Source organism: Nannobrachium achirus (assembly GCF_963921795.1).
Source record: "Nannobrachium achirus genome assembly, chromosome: 4".
NCBI classification, from domain to species: domain Eukaryota; kingdom Metazoa; phylum Chordata; class Actinopteri; order Myctophiformes; family Myctophidae; genus Nannobrachium; species Nannobrachium achirus.
Window position 1 is genome coordinate 66,217,048 of NC_137813.1, and position 15,993 is coordinate 66,233,040.

Below are 15,993 nucleotides of genomic sequence, written 5' to 3' on the forward strand. Positions count from 1 at the left end.
TGGCTTATTTAATCAAATCTTATCAAAGCTTTATATAGGCTATGGCTTTGGGTCGCTCACCGAAAGATCTGCAAACTCGGCAAGCATTGTGTGCTTGTAGATCGTCTATTTTTCGCTGTTTGGCGACCAATCCCGACCCTCCGCGGGTTCTGGCTGCACAGGGTCTGTCTTGTTATCAATCGTCGGCCAAAAACTGAAGGACATGGAATATAGGCTACTGACAAGGCGCACCTTCGCACGACGCTATAGGCTCTTATTAATCAGAGCCTCTGATTAATAAGAGGCTATAGCGTCGTGCTCTATATCTCCTCTGATTCAGAGGAGATAGAGAAAGGTGTGTGCGTGTGGGGACTGAACTGGACCCTCCTGTCTATAGGCTACTTTCCTGTGCGTCTTTGACCTACTATACCATACATGGGCAACTGGCGGCCAAACATGACCTGCTTTAATTCCTTCAGTCTATATTTGTAGCTTAATGACTAGTATAGTAGTATTAACATTACATTTTTTTAATTTAGGTTCATAAAGTTAACATTTGAAATTAAATCAAAATGTTACATTTCAGCATATTCCAATTAAGAAATAACAAAAAAATATTCAGTATTCCAATTCAAAAGAAGCAAAAATAGCCGATCTACAAGCTCAAAACGCATCGCAGCGCAATGCGTTTTGAGCTTGTAGATCTGCTATTTTTGCTTCTATTGTATGCGATACTAGAATGACAAAGTAGGATGTAGCAATATGCAATGTGGCCCTCTGGAGTGAAGGTGGAAATATAGTGGCCCTCACCGTCATCAAAGTTGCCCACCCCTGTACTATACCAACCACAGAAGCCTACCACACACACTGACACACTCCCTGGGTAGGTCTGTTATTGAGCTGTTCAACAGTAACGCATTGTCCTTTTTCTTGGAGTAGGCTATTTGCTTTATTCAATCATATGCATTTTGCACCAGTGCTTTACTGCCTATTTTGCTTAGGCCTATTTAATATGCAATGAATTAATTAAACGGGTATAGAGATTAATGGCATCAATGGACTGTTACTGTATCATACAGTATGGACACAGCCTTAAGCGGAGGACACATTTCTTTATGGCTGCTTTTCAACCAGTGGACCTTGAGGGGATCCCAGGTGCTCCCCAGCTAAAGAGTTGTGGACCACCTTATATCTGTAACTAAAATGAAACCAAATGGACCCACCCGTTAACTGTAAGCGTAAAATTAATTGACGGTAGCTGGCACGGAGCGCGACGCGTCTGTCTGTCTGGAGCGCGACGCGTCCGTCTGTCTGTCTGTCTGTCTGTCTGTCTGTCCATCCATCCAGGAGGATGGCATCCAGGAGGATGCCAGTTGAGAATTTGTTTTTAAAACGCTATTTTTACCCGGTGGGAATGACGCTATAAAATAGCCATGTTGTCATTTTATTGCTATTACAGCACACATTTGTTATTTTCTATTGTGCTGTGATCAATTGCATGTCTATAATGTAAAACTCACACGTGTGCGCTGTGGACTGGGACGGTGGGACAGAGGAGGGAGAGCGGGGAGGCGGGGGTGGGGGCTAGCGGGGGTGGGGGCTAGGTGGAGCGGTATGGAAAAAGGAGGCAAGCCTCCAGGACGATCGTAGAAGAACCTGTGAAGGCTCCTGTCAATCACGCAGACCTGTCTTACGAAGGTTTTTCTTAAAGGTGACCTGGGGCGCCCTTAAACCCTTTGTAGTGAAGCTGATCACTATAAGTATAACTATAAAAGTATATAAAAAATCGATCTAAGTCAAGTGGATGACAGAGTAGCTATAGGCTACACACCTGCTATAAAAATAAGTAATATAGTGAGGAAAAAAAAAAAAAAAAAAAAAATGAACTATATATTTGCTATGTTATGCGTCTGTTGGGTTGCTTGAGAGAGCGCACCACAACACAAAATACTTACATAAAAATGAAGAGCTCCCCATTCGTTCTCAAAGTGTGGTCCGGGGACCCTTGGGGGTCCCCAGCTAAATGATATATAATACTGCACAGAAGCGGGGATAGAACCCGGAGCTTCCACTTGTCAGTCCAACACACAAGCCCTCACGCCACTCGAGCGCTGACTTTCATTGGCAGGGCTGTTGTATTTAGTTAGGAAGTTATATGAACCAAATGGACCCTCATCTTGGGTATGTAGCCTGCTATGTGCATGTACAAATGGGACCATTTAATTGTACAGTACACTCTCTGAGTTACACCCATGATGAGGGTTCATTTGGTTCCTACTTCAACCTTATTGCAACCGCTGTTGGCTTGGCGGACTGTATGTTAGACTGTTGAGTCAAAGCCTCGAGTTCAACTCCCGTTTAAGTGCATCGTCACATTTCAAGGACCTCTTGGGGTCCCCGGACCCACTTTGAAAATCAAAGCTCTATAGGCCTAATATAGTCTCATGGTAGCTTATATATATATTTAAGATGATTTAGACGAACAGTTAAGTCGTAGTTTAAAATTAAAACAACTAGGCTATTTTGTGCAGCCGTTAAATCTTCCAAGTAGAGTTTAAAATAAAAACAAGGGGTCTGTGTGGTCAGTTAGCCTACCAACAAGTTTGTTAATTTTCAGCATTCTTTTCTACTTCTTTCTCGCGGGGCGAGTACAATCACACAACAGCTGAAATGAATTTGCGAGCGCAGCTGGTTGTGGGGATCAATCAGGACCCAGAGCTATTCAAGGAGAGTCGGTGCAGAGTTGCATCATCTCCGTTCACATGGGGGCAGAGTTGGCAGAACTCTATAATACAAGGCTCTGGCCAGCCTAAGGGCATGCGTAGCCTGTTTTGAGAGAGGCGCGTTTGGGAAACAGCTTCGTGGTCGTACCGGAGTGTCCTACGACTGGCTTGTACGACTGCGCTTTGGGAAACCGGGCCATTGTCTTTATAAACTTTTGCAAGAAATATAACCCCGATTGCAATAACAGTGGTCAGTAGGCCTACATGCAGGCTATAGTGTTGTCTGTCAAAATATCTTTTATTTCAAGACTATAAAAAGATTAGGCTATATGGTCACCGCATATCCTATACATGATTATGCGACTTATCCGACTAATAATAGTGGTCTAGTGTAGCAACCTGTGTAAATATAGCCGACTAAACAACTAGCAAAAAATTGCAAATCTAGACCTTTACAACACTGATTTTCAACGCGTGGTGTAGAAGATAAAAACACCACTATCAGGCAACTAATAAACCTCAAAATGCTCAGTGGGATGTTAACCTGGGGGTCCTAGAAATGGAAACGTTTGAGAATCACTTTTAGAGCCTGGTGGTCCCTGGCATACAACCATTGCTCTACACAGAATGGAAAATGGAAACGACAGTTACCAGACTACCAGTAATGACTCATCGAGAGAGGGAGAGGTTCATATATAGAGGATACAGCCAAAAGCGACCTGATCATTTAGTTGCAGCGCCATGCAGCCGTTAACGGCTGCTGCTTATTTATTTAGGAAAAGAAACAAATGACAGAAAGAGAGAGAGTGAGAGAGCGATCGATCCACTCCCAGCCATGTGTGCATACAGTATATGCATAAAGTTCAAGTTCATAGGCAGCCGCCTACATGTATATTCGTTTGTCCCCGAGGGGCGATTTGGTTGCAGCAATAGGCCTACATGTTAACTTAAGAGCGCAAATGTGTGCGTGTGCGTGCGTGTGTGTCCAGAAACGTTTTGGAAACGCCACCTTAATTGTCTTCTTGGCTTGCGATCATAAATAGCCTACGAATAACGAAACCACCAGCAAAATATCCTATATCCTTCATCAGATAAATTAAGGGGACTGGGGTAAAGGGATATAAGAAATTGTCCATTTTAGAAGTATTTAAGCCTTTTTGTTCGTTTAATGCACTTGTACATGGAGCGATTGGAGCCTATTAGGCTATCTTATAGGCCTATGGGCCGTCAGGCGCGCAAATATGGATTGTTTATGTGATGATGATAATGATATACCGTAGGCCTAATGCAACAGCGCGACAGACAGACAGCGTCGTGCACAACTGTGCGCCTTGTCAGTAGCTATACTGTATATTCCATGTCCATCAGTTTTGGGCCGACTATATCATTTGATAACAAGACAGACCCCAGCCAAACTGCGAAAAATTGCCGATCTACAAGCTCACAATGAGGTGTGTCTACAGACTACACAACATGCATGCTTGCGAGTTTGCAGATCTGGTGAGCTACCCAAAGTCATACTATTGATTAGATTTGATTAAATAAGCCATGTCACAGTGACCCATTGTAATTTGGCAACTTTCTTGAGCCTATTTATTGTTGAATCAAGCAGGCGTATAGACTATATTTATTGCTCCTAATAATTAAAAATTAAGCCAGCAATATAGCCTACATTACAGCTATGTGATTTCATCTGTTCTGTAGGATATTATTCAATCATTAATGGGGAATGACGTCGTTGCTGTCCGTGGTCCTGGAGGCAGGCTGGCCCAGGTGCCCACTGAACGGCGGGGGGACAGGCGGTGGTCCGCGGGGCCCGGGGACCCCCGGGCTGCCTGGGTGTCGGCGCCGCCTCGGTGGACGCACAAAGCCTTATTGCTCGGTCAATTCTCAATGGATTTTTCTAATTTTAAGTAGGCCTACTGTATATCTGTGAAGTGTCTATTCATTCAGTGTGTATAAATGTTTTAATTGTCCCTCCATCAAACCATCAAGCTTGAAGTAGCCTACAGAAATAATACTAGCCCGTTACAAGATTGTGTTGAGAGAGAGAGAGAGAGAGAGAGAGAGAGAGAGAGAGAGAGAAAGAGAAAGAGAGAGAGAGAGAGAGAAAGAGAAAGAGAGGGAGAGAGAGAGAGAGAGAGAAAGAGAGGGAGAGAGAGAAAGAAAGAAAGAGAGAGAGATGGGGGAAGATGCGCACATAAACTCATTCCTTTTTTTTTCTTCTTCCACCCCTATGAACTGCCGCTCTACGCACAGTTGAATCGTTCGCTTATATAGAAGCAGCGGCCGCGCATAGAAGGGCTTTCCTAGGGTCGGAGTGGTGATGTCTATAGCAAAACGGGGACACCCTGCCATTCCGACAGGTTTATTCGAAATGGCGGTGTTTCTGAACCGAGACGTTTAGGGTCGTAAAGGCGATGTGCATAGAAAAGAGGGAGCACCCCGCCATTTCGACCCATAGAAGTCAATGGTCGGAGTGGCAGGGCGTCGGTATGGCGGGGTGTAACCCCCCTCGTCTCTGCCTCATCATCTCAGCCCGGTGTCTGCCTGCTACACCCGACCCCTCCTCCCCCTGTCAGCAGAGGATGCAGACCCAACCACCAACCAACCACCTCCAATCGGCTGAACTCACATCTCACAAAATCCCGCCACAACAGTGGCGTCAGTTCAGCAAAAGCCTTCGCTTGCGTGCAAGACCCCAGTCATGTTGCCTTACCTTAGCAACCTTACCTTAGCAACCTTAGGCATGATGAAATTAAAGTAAAGTATTTTTTTTTCCTGTAGCCAAGGTATGGCAGCTGCCATTCCTTGCCATACCCTATTGACGCCTCTGCACCAGAATTCTTCTCTCCTTTTTTTTATCGCCTTAACTTAATTCTTAATAAAGACCCGAGACCGCAAATTTGAGAATTGTACAGAATTTTATGTCAGATTGTCTATTTTTGGGAAAGAGGTTTGGTGTAGAGGGGGAGAGAAGTATTGTGGGTTTAAATGGTTAAATGTCTGAAAATATACATTTTAACATGAATCCAACATACGTCATTCAAACAAGTCTATTCAGCCATCTATGAAATCTATGAAAAAGTTTAATCTGCAACATAGTTTTATACAAAGTGTAGTGGGGGGTCCCTGGCCCTGCTTTGTCTCCTCCTCAGCTAAGGGGTCCTTGGACTGAAAAACGTTGCCTATACAGCAACGGTTCTCACACTTTGACATTGGAAGGACAACTTTTCTTTTTTTTTTTACAAGGGTTCATATTTTAGATTGTAATTAGAGCAAAGAAAAGATGAGTGTTAAAATGTTTTCATTTACTGCTTTCTATTGTTGGAGTACAACCAGTGAAGCCATCGTAAAGTCATCACACCAAAAGGTCTCCCGATAGAGATGAGTGTGTTGACAACCGCAAGAAAAACAACACCATCGTCACCATGGGTGACTAACGGATTGCCAGAGAACGTGCCCACTTCTCCAAAAAGGTCAGATTTGCTGGTGTGCTGCCTCCCGAAACACCCTCTGCGTGATGCATAGATTCTACTATCACACCTCTGGGCAGGGGTGTGGCACCACATTCTGGGCCCAGGGTACAAGGATTCACTCACATGCTGTTGAAAAACAGCAGATCTACAAGCTCGTGCCCGAGTGCCGTGCTGCGAGCTTGTGGATCTGCCATTTTTGAAAAATCGTGGTGCTCAAACCTTTTCATGTGAAGGACCCCCAAAATGATAAGTATGTGGCCACGAATCCCCATCTCGAAAATATTTAGTTCCAGGGACAAATGTTATTATTGGGTTAGGGTTAGGTGAATTATTATTCACGACTTTTCAAAAATAGCAGATCTACAAGCTCACACTCTGTATTATCTGCTATGTTTCAATATCTAAAGTATAAAATAATTAAGGCCCCCCTCCACCAGTCCCACTCCCCCCCCCCCCCCTCCCCTTGTGACGCCCCTGGTTGCACATTAAGAGCGAAAAAAAGGGTTTGCTGCAGAAGCGGACTTCGAGCAAGAGAAAGAGAGAGAAAGAAAAAGCGTTTGCTGTGCCTCCCGTCTCGACGTGTCACATCCTCCCACATACAAACAGGAAACCACCGCACTTGAAGGAAGCTGCAGCACTCCTCTCTCTGTATCACTCACACACACACACACACACACACACACACACACACACACACACACACACACACACACACACACACACACACACACACACACACACACACACACACACACACACACACACACACACACACACACACACACACATGAATTATGACATTTCAGTGTTGTGCTGCTTAACCTTCCTTCTCAGGCTCACCTCACCGCTACTCATCGGGCAAACGTGGGGTCTGGGGTGGCTCAAGTGGCGTTTCCATAATGCGCATTAAGCCTTTTTCGCTTAAATCTTTTTATGGAAACACTTCAAAATTCGAATAAACTTTCATTATCCGCAAAAACTTTTATCCGCTTGGAGGAGGTGGATTTTGAGGCTTTATCGAATAAACTAAATGCGCATTTGTGAATGGAAACGGGTCAGACAATAAATGCGAATACATTATGATGTTCTGGGTCCATAACATCCTCCAACTTAACACTTTCCCTTGCCGCTTAACGTCCATTGTATTGCGTTTATAGCCCACAAAACAAACCGGTTGTTTGTTACACACAGAGTGAAAAGGACCGCGTGTAAAATCCTCCCGTTTTCACCTCCCGGGGTCAAGCCATCGGTGGCTAACCCTTCCTCATCACACGGTGTTGCGTGCCAAAAGTGGCCGATCTACAAGCTCACAGCAGCTTGCATCAGCGTCTCCGCGCCGCGTTGTGAGCTTGCAGATCGGCCACCTTGAGGACACTGAAACTTGGAGGATGGGTTTGCAGCCATCGAGTCACAGCAGTCGTGCAGTGCTCACATCTCGGTTCGGTCTGAAAAAATCATGGCTTCAGAGTAGATGACAGAGTACAGCATCTTGCAATGGGCCTGGGCGGGGTTGCACCAGCTGTTACTAAGTTATAACGTAGCCTAGTTGTAACGTAAATGGCTTCTAAGTCAAGCCTTACGCATTACTAAAATGTCAGGTGTTGCACCACACAAATTTGTTCTTACGTATCTCTAAGTAACAACTAAATATTTACACCACCCCTTGGGCAGCACTAAGTCTTTACTAAGTAACCTATCTCTATGGGAGAGTAGAGCAACTACAGTACTACACTACTACTAACGTGGCAGACAGCATTATATCGGCTATTTAATTAATTCAACAATGAAACGACCCATCTGTTTAAAACATACATTAAGCCCTATATACATTTCGGCCATTTGAAAATAGCCGATCTACAAGCTCACGATGTGTCTGCTATTAATAGTATTTCTATATTGCACGATTGATATTTTTTTAATTAATTTGAGTACTTTTCAACCACTGCACAGCACAACAGCGAATTGAACGGTGCACTCTCTTCCCCTGTGTCTCCAAATATGCGTTGCCCTGCGTTACTTCACAACGGGGGAAAATATACGAGGCCAATATAATTTGTGATACAATCCGTTTGCAGGGCAGTGCGCAGGGATGCACTCGCACTGTGCACGCATATCAGTGACTTGTGTACATGCCAGTGGAGAGACAGAGCTCTCTGTTGACAAAAGACGATACAAGCTTTATTTCCTTACTAGAAACAGTTCGTTTTCATTGGATTCGGGAGCTATGACGTCATTTTATGCGACTACATTACTTTAGGAACAGTCTACGCATTACTAGTTACGTTATGCCTTAAGAAGTCGTGGTGCAACACCTGTTAGTAACTCACTTAGTTACAAACTAACTAGTAGTTACTAAGCCTCTAGTAAGGACTTTACTCCCTAACTTAGGGCAGAACTTACGTTCTGGTGGTGCAACTGGCCCCTGGTGTACAAGATACACTACAACACTAAGATACCCATGTACCTGGCAAAATACTTTAAAAACGTTAAGGATGTCCACTCAAACAAAGGGTCAAACTCGTTCTCCTGCTATACCACAACAATGTGGAACGCCTTACCGAAGGCCTTAAAGGAGTGTAAATCCCTACCATCCTTTAAAATCGCCCTGAAAAACCACTTACAGGCGGCTGCCACTCAAAACTGGTAAAAATAGAGACTGATCAACTTCCGCCGTGACTCTGTGAGAATTTCAACGGAAGACTACAACGCATGACATAACTTCCGTTAAACACAGCACTTCCGCCACTTCCGCTAGAACCAACCGGAAGTCATATTGTGGCCAGCGTGCTCTCAATGAGGTAAATGGCTGCCTGTATTTCTATGTGTCCTAAATTGTTTTAAATTGTATTGTTAATATGTGTCCTTCTGTTAATAGGATGAGCTCTGTGCCCCTGCTGTTTTTGTCCTTATGATTTTGGTTATTTGATTATTTTATTTGTGCCAACCAGCTCTTGAGGCATAATGGGTTTTACACCTACGATATTATGTGAAGAATACTTGCCCCCCGGCAATGCCAGTAGTGCGGGTGGGCCATAGTTGTAGTCCCCACAGGTGGTTGGTCCTGGTATAGGCTGTAGTGGGGTTTTAGTGTTTGCTAGAGCAGTGTTTCTCAATCTTTTTTGGCTAGAGTACCCCCTTTCGCAGATTTTTGGAGCTGTGTGCAGCTCCCTATACGTGGCTGTGTGGGTCTGTCTGTGTGTGTGTGTGTATGTAGCCTGACTTTCGGCGCGTAACTAGTGCCGCACCATTTACGCCACTCGCGCAATATATACATCAAAATGTGCGGCTCGGCCGGGAATGGTGTTCTATTACCTTTCGTTCCGATCCGCCTTACCATGCTGACGTAATCGGCAAAAAACGACGCTTAATTGTCCCCATTGACTTATAATGGGACAATGCAAGAAATCACTTTCAAGTATTTTTCTCTCGTAAACCATAGGAGCTACAGTTTCAAACCTCGGAGAGGAGATTCATAATGATTTTAAGAATGAATCGAAAAATAATTACATCACTCGGCCTCATGGTGGCGCTATAACGGCCCACTTTACGTTTTGCCCCGTAACTCTTGAACCGTAGATCGGAAAATTAAAATTCTTTTTTCCCTGGATTCCTTGGGTCAAGACGCATCTCCCCATATAGGCCACGCCCATTTGCGCCAGGATAGATTTTCCGCCATCTTGAATTTTCTCCAAAACACACTTTTTGCTCCTTTTCCTACATATTTTCTTCAAATGTCACAAAAATCGGTACACATGATCTACACACACACACACGCACGCACACACACACACACACACACACACACACACACACACACACACACACACACACACACACACACACACACACACACACACACACACACACACACACACACACACACACACACACACACAGCTCCACTTCACACGGGTGTGATTTTTTTTAATCCAAGTACCCCCTTTACCCGACAACAACATTTTCCTAACTGCAATTAAAACCATAACTAGCGGTATATAACGGTATAACCCCCCTTTTCAAGAATCTAACATCACAAAAAGTAAAAAAAGGGAGTGAGATTTTCAACACTGGCCATAACATCTTAGTCGGGAGTTAGACATGACAAAAAACACAACAAGCAACCAGGTCTATAAAAATAAGCCAAAATTAAGCAACTAGGGCTTGTGAAATGTGAAAGAATTGTGGTGTTTCTCTGGAGGAGAGTTTCGCAAAATACCTACAATATCTCAGAATAGGGAAGAACAGAGAAACACAGCCCACAAGTGCAGATTCAAGTGCAGATAAACAGCTACTTTCATAACTTTTGTCTCGTCAGTGGTTAAGAATCCAGACACAATTGCACAATTTATTTCACAATTTTTGTCTCACAAACGTTCAGCTATCAGACACATTAACATTTACACCCTTCCTGTCAATTTGTCTGCAGTTTTGTAAGCTAAGCCTCTCTTCTAACTTGAATCTCACACCTGCCTTAAATACAATTTGTACATTGCCTAATTTGACACTGACTACTGACAAACTACTATTAGTCCCATTTAAGCTAACTGTTCTGTCATGCTGATCTCACTCTGCTCATTGATACTTTTAGTATAACATGTGAGTACTTTTTCCACCACTGATTTCACACGTGTTACCGTGTTCTCTTTCAACATCACTGCAAATGAAACGGCAGCTTTTAATCTATGCATAAGGATAACAACTTTTAACAGCGAAGCGCCTGCGAAATTCTAGTAAATTACATTCAAACAACATTCAAACACATACCAGTTGCCTGGTAGCCTAATATGTAATTTGGGTTGGCAACTGTCAGGCTCACAACAAGTTTCTCCAAGTGTCATCATTAAACATAACAGTAAAAGTGTTTTCTCCTTCTAATTCAATTGTAGTTAATTATTTAACTATGAATAATAGTATCATGGTTTATACTATTTTTGGGGGCCATTATCTTGAGTACCCCCTGCAGTACCTCCGCGTACCCCTAGGGGTACACGTACCCCCATTTGAGAAACACTGTGCTAGAGCATGGTAACAGTGTGTGGCATGCTTATTTCCATTCTTAGTGTGAAGAAAACCAGTTTTATGTCTCTAACATACTGTTGTGTCTTACAGTGAGTGATAAGTGTGTGTGCCTTGTGTGTGCTCTTGGTGGCGTTGAAACCCCTTTCCCTCACTACCTTACTTCCAGCCTTCTACTGTGTAGCCTACAAGGACACCCTTGGTGGGCGCGCTGTGATTTTCCAATGGCGTGTAAGTCCGAGAGACTTAACCTGTTATCAGTTCTCGGCCCGCCGGCGGGCCCAACGGCCGTACTTTGACAAACATTCACGTCCACGCAAGCATGTGTTTCACCTACACGGGCATGTCGCATATCTATAGAAAGCCACAAGTCTTGTGATTACAGAGCTGCAAACCACGTGTGTGTAGCATCAAAACGCGCTACTATCAACGTTGAAGTCCGACATACATAAACAAACAAATGTTGATAAAGTTGTAACTACTCACGTTCAGAGATGGTTTCTAGTCCACCAACATGATCTATTTCCACAATAATGATGTTCTTAGTTCGTGTAAAGTACACATAATCCAAGCCATTGATTGAAAATAGTCCAAACCATGTTTTCCTTCATGCCATCACTGTTCTGGATTGGCAGACATACAAACATGATGACGACGAAAGACAACTCTTCACGGTGTTTTGCATTTAAATCCAGTCCACATTTTCAGTATAACCTCTTGTTTGCTCTTAAAATCATAGCTCAAAATGGCCCCCAAACGATTGACACTTCATTTCACCCAATTGGAGCTTCTAGTCCTGCCCATCCCCCCAATAGCAACCAATGGTCTGTGTTCAGAGGCGGTGCATGGCCATGTTTCCTGTGCCATAGATTCAGCCAGTGGCAACAGGTTGTTCTGATGACTGGCACATCTTATAGCCAATAAAATTCTCAGAAAAATGATGCCTAATTTGTTTTGGCTGAAGTGATCTACAATACCCAAAAACCCCTGCGTAACAGCACCACTGGACGTGCATAAATACGCAGCAGCGCGCCGAATGTCAGACCAAGAGTGTTAGGGCTGTCAGTAAAATAAATAAATAAAATAATAATAATAATAAATAAATAAAAATAATAAAAAATTAAAATAAAAAAAAATCCAGTCTATTAGCCCTTTTTTGACCTTTTTATATGATATATGCAAATGTCTCCAAATGAAAACGCATAAACATACACTTAGTAAAACATGTGTAAAATATTCATATTCTGTAGTTTTATCATGTCCTTTGAAATTGGGCTAGGTAAGGCTTCAAAATGTGTCCACATTGTGTTTTTCAGCTCCTATATGATAATAGCAGTGTTATGCAGGCATCTATTTACTGAAAATATTTAGGCGAGGATTAAAAACCTGCTATTCCAGTAAGTTAAAACTTGCATTACTCAATGTCGGTTGCACACAGAGTGATTATTTATTTCTGGGTAAAACTTCAAAATGTTTCCTTCAAAATGAGACCATGCCCAATGCATTACTCCAAATGGTTTAAAAACAACAATCAATTTACTTTGGGTACGTTGTGTATAGGCGTTTTTTGCAAATTATACAGGATTGTTAACAGGTTAAAGTCCGAAAAAAAGGCAAAAAGAGAGAGGGAGAGAGTGCACACGAGAGATGTGGTTGCATCTGTCCAAAAGCAAAAAGGTCTCAGTGCACTGTCTGTCTCCACTTGCCTCATAAAGATCATGTTAAACTTGGTCACACATGGGTTTGAGTGATCACTTTATTTGATGTGAAAGCATCGTGATGGATAAAGAACTGGATGTTACCTCTTGTGATCCAGGTCGGATCCAGTCAATTTGAAGAAATAACCAGCGTTTACTTTGAGGTGAGGCCAATAAGATCTAGCACAGGCCTACGTTTTCATTCACAACTGTTTGTGAGTAAAAGCTTAATTGAAATGACCTACATATTTGCGCAGCTTCTTTTTTTTTCAGACAGCATTATATCGGCTATTTAATTAATTCAACAATGAAACGACCCATCTGTTTAAAACATACATTAAGCCCTATATACATTTCGGCCATTTGAAAATAGCCGATCTACAAGCTCACAATGCGTCTGCTATTAAAAAGAGTATTTCTATATTGCAGGATTGATACTTTTTTACTTCATTTGAGTACTTTTTCAACCACTGCATATAGCCACGGCAGACATACAGCAGCACAACAGCGACTTGAACGTTGATCTTCTCCCCTCCAAATATGCACTGCCCTGCGTTACTTCACAACAGGGCAAAATGTATGGGGCCAATATAATTTGTGATACAATCTCTGTGCAGGGATGCACTCGCCATGAGCACGCGTATCAATATGACTTTGTGTACATGCCAGTGGAGAGACGGAGCTCTGTCTGTTGACAAAAGACGATACAAGCTTTACTTCCTTACTAGAAACGTTTTCATTAGATTTGGGAGCTACAGTATGACATCATTATAAGCGACTATACATTACTTTAGGAACAGTCAACGCATTACTAGTTACGTTATGCCATAAGCAGTCGTGGTGCAACACCTGTTAGTAACTCACTTAGTTACAAACTAACTCGTTGTTACTAAGCCTCTAGGAAGGACTTTACTCCCTAACTTAGGGCAGAACTTATGTTCTGGTGGTGCAACCTGCCCCTGGTGACACTAGGATCTCCTTTCCTTTTGTAACTTTTCTTTTTATGAATACAAATTTATTTTGTCCAATCAGTATGGTAAATGTTAATATAATACAAAAATGGGGAGGTTTTGTCCCTCTACAGTTTAGAGGCTATTTTCTCTATTTTTGCTGATGTGTTGCAACAGCTCTGTGGTGTGTAAAAGCTCCTCCCCTCTCTGACTCAGAGGTGTCAGGAAACTTACAGCACACTACTTTCTGTCTACACAGACAGACAGACAGACAGACAGACAGACAGACAGACAGACAGACAGACAGACAGACAGGCGATAAGATTCACGTTCAGATCTAACGCACCTTCCAGTGAGGAGGACAGACAGTCTTTCCACAGCTACAGGAGGGAATACTGACCCAGACCACTGGAACCTGCTGCTGACTCTGTCAGCTGAATGGACTTTAACAAGAACCACCATTCAAAGTGAAAGTATAACTTCAGGGAACATTCTAGAGGAGGGAGTGTTACCACCACTGACTGGCTGATTTCCTTTATTGAGCTGAGTGTTTGTTGCTTCGTTCAGGGACAAGATGGCATCCAATGCATCTTGCCCAGAAGTGGATTATTGCTGTCCTGTGTGTTGTGACATCTTTAAAGATCCTGTTATCCTGTCCTGTAGCCACAGCTTCTGTAAAGCCTGTCTGCAGGAATGGTGGAGAGAGAAGGTAATAAAAGAATGTAAAAGAATGTAAGGAGAGACATTCAGTGGATCCACCCAGAAACCTGGCTCTGAAGAACCTGTGTGAGGCCTTCATACAGGAGAGACATCAGAGAGCTTCAACAGGGTCTGAGGTTCTCTGCAGTCTGCATGCTGAGAAACTCAAACTGTTCTGTCTGGAATGTCAATTGGCCGTGTGTCTTGTGTGTCGAGATTCTAAAAAACACATCAACCACAGATTCAGACCCATTGATGAAGCTGCACTGGATCACAAGGAGGAAGTCCAGAAATCACTGAAGCCTTTACAAGAGACACTGGTGGTCTATAATGAAGTTAAAACAAACTGTGACCAAACAGCAGAACACATTAAGGTCCGGGCCCGGCACACAGAGATGCAGATGAAAGAACACTTTAAGAAGATGCATCAGTTTCTACAAGAGGAAGAGGAGGCCAGGATCACTGCACTGAAGGAGGAAGAGCAGCAGAAGACTCAGATGGTGAAGGAGAAGATTGAGGGTCTGAACAGAGACATATCAACCCTTTCAGACACAATCATCATAGAGGAGGATCTGACCACAGTGGAAAGAGTCCAGCTCACACTGCAGGACCCACAGCCGGTCTCAGGAGCACTGATAGACGAGACCAAACACCTGAAGAACCTGACCTTCAGAGTCTGGGACAAGATGAAGGACATTGTCTCCTACACTCCTGTCATTCTGGACCCCAACACTGCCTATCCACAACTCATCCTGTCTGATGATCTGAACAGTGTGAGATGTGGTGAGAAACAGCAGCTTCCTGACAACCCAGAGAGGTTTGACTTCTGGCTCCGTGTCCTGGGTTCTGAGGGCTTTAACTCTGGGACTCACAGCTGGGATGTTGAGGTTGGAGACAGTACACGCTGGGGACTGGGAGTGTCAGCAGAGTCTTTTCAGAGGAAGGGAAAAGGAGGGGGTCAATACTGGGGCATAAGGTTATCTGATGGTAAATACACAGCACACTCCTCACCAGGGTCAGTCACTTTTCTCTCAGTGCAGCAGAACCCCAAGAAGATCAGAGTCCAGCTGGACTGGAACAAAGGAAAGCTGTCCTTCTCTGATCCTGATACTAACACACACATACACATACACACCATCACACACACTTTCACTGAAACACTCTTTCCATTCATTACCAATATTAGTAGTACCGTCCCTCTGAAGATGTTACCATGGAAGATCAGTGTAACTCTGAAACCACGTAGTTAAAGATGATGATGATGATGATTTATTAATCATGTATTAGTAATAGTACTAGTGTCAACAATAAATGGTAATTAATATTAGGGGAATTATAGAAATGTAATTATCTCAGTACATTGTGATGCTTTACTATAAAATGTTTCAGACTATTATAATACTTTTACTCTTGCACTTAACTGTACTGTACTATTTACACTATATCCTAA

The 15,993-nt window shown here is 43.2% G+C and overlaps 1 pseudogene across 1 annotated transcript; it reads left to right on the forward strand.

Annotated features, from left to right (window-relative positions):
- Positions 1-14,418: 14,418 nt before the first annotated feature.
- Positions 14,419-15,793, forward strand: LOC308283126 (nuclear factor 7, brain-like; annotated as a pseudogene). Its single transcript has one exon. The product of its transcript is annotated as a nuclear factor 7, brain-like (transcript).
- The last annotated feature ends 200 nt before the right edge of the window (positions 15,794-15,993 follow it).